We start from the raw sequence: 2,166 nt of genomic DNA, 5'->3' as shown, positions 1-2,166 counted from the left end.
CTTTCTTCTTCCTTCCTCTCTCTCTCCTCCTCTCTCTCTCTCTCTTCCCCTTTCTCTTCCTTTCTTCGTTATAACTTTTTCTTTTTTCGTCTTATATATTTTCTTAAATAAAAATTGGTAAATTTCTGCAATGTAATTAATAATAAAGTATGAATATTTAATACGAAATGATTAAATTAATACAAAAAATTTTTTAAATTTATTTTCAACAACAAGCAAATCAGAAAAGGTATATCATTAATTGTTTGTAATTGTTTGAAATAGAATAAAATTTGTTTTAAAAAACACATAATTCAAATAATTTCAAATAATTTAGCTGTCAAGTTTCATATTCATTGGCCAAGAAATGACCACTAATTTATTCACTATGGAAGTTAATCAAATAAAAGTGAAGGATCAGTTTATCAAGTTTAGGGGACTAATTATTATCAACTTAGATTTATCATTGTGATATTATATGTTTATTTATCATTCTTTTCATATAATTTAATCCCTAATTTTCGTTTTATTAATTAAAATTAGCTTTTATATCGAATTGGTGTTTTTCTTTTCTTTCTTTTTACTTTGATAACGACTCATTCCCGTTGGATTAATTACTTAATTACAAATATAATAACATTCATGTCAACTTCAATTCATTTCATTTATACGTACGTGATGGATTTCACGTTTTCATCACTGATAACATGTTAAATTAAATTAGCAAATCAATCATTTTGAGGGAAGGAAAGAGTATTTCACGTTGATATGCCAAAGTAAAATATACGTTCGAACGTTTGCATATGTTTCTTCTTTAGCAAATAATAATGTAAACAAACATTTCAGGTCACATTTCAGGTCATCAATCATTTCCATTCATTTCACATTAAATACCTTTAGTTATATCATTTCCTGCATGGCAGCAAAAGAATGCAACTTAATTGATGATGAAAAGAAAGAAAGGGAGAGAGAAAGAGAGAACGGGGAGGGAGAGAGGGAAGTGTGGTAAAATTATTGTTGAGAAAAGAATACATAAAAAGATAATTTCTCAGACGACGAATGGAATGTATTTGTTGACAGAAAAAGAGAGAGAGTACGGAGAATAGGTGTAATATAAACAAAATAAGAAGGAAAGGAGGAAGAGGAAAGAGAAAGAAGAATGGAGAGGAATAGATTTTTACTGATGAAAATTTCTAATTCTTCATTATTGGAACGAGACAGTGAGAGAAGAAGATGAAAAGAGAGGAAGAGGAACGGTTGGGATGAACAGAAAGAAATGAAATCGGCTGTTCGTCATCTTTACATATTTACAAAGGTAACATTAAGATTTGTTTCTATGATTGTTAGGAATTCTCTTTCTTTCTTCATTTTCTTTCGTCGTCTCTCCCTCCCTCTTTCTCTCTCTCTTTCTTCTCTATATTGTCAATAAAGTGTTGGGGAATTTCTCAGCTCCGATCAAAACTACCACACATACATACATACACACACACACACACACAGACACACACACACACACACATACACACATATATGCATACTATGCAAATGGCAAATGTACCCTTTCTAAAATTTTCGCATTTTCTTGACTTTTAAATATATATATATATATACAGTATACAGGTTTAGTTTGTATACTGTATGTATATACAGTATGCATATATGTATAGCATGTATATATAGCTTTTTATTGTTATGTTATCAAAATTTTCAAATAATAAATTAATTTTTCCTTGCTTTTACTTAACATTATTTTTCCATTTGTAATTGATTAAACTATTAATTTCAGGTTTTCCTTTTTTTATTTTAAATATTTTAGATCTTAGAATAAAGAATGAGAGTAATTAACTGAGAATGATTAAAAATTTTATTTTGACCTTGGAATGAGAAGAGAAGAGTAAAAAGACATAATAATAATAAGGAAAAAGAAAAATTAGAGAAAAGAATGAAATATTATAAAAATTTTGATTTTGAAGAAAAAATGGGAAGAGAGTATGGAAGAATTTAAAAAAAAGTGGAACAAATGAGAGATAATTTCAAAACTAGTCGTAATTAACAATATCTTTCTCTCTCTCACTCTCTCTCTCTCTCCCTGTCTTTCCCTCTCTCTTTTCCTTTTTCCTTGTTATAATATTATTTGGTGATGGAATTTTTGTTTGCAGCAAAAGAAAAACAAAAAAAAAAAANAAA

The sequence above is a fragment of the Loa loa genome (genome assembly GCF_000183805.2).
Source record: "Loa loa unplaced genomic scaffold supercont3.327, whole genome shotgun sequence".
In the NCBI taxonomy this organism is placed as follows: domain Eukaryota; kingdom Metazoa; phylum Nematoda; class Chromadorea; order Rhabditida; family Onchocercidae; genus Loa; species Loa loa.
This window is presented reverse-complemented; position numbering follows the sequence as displayed.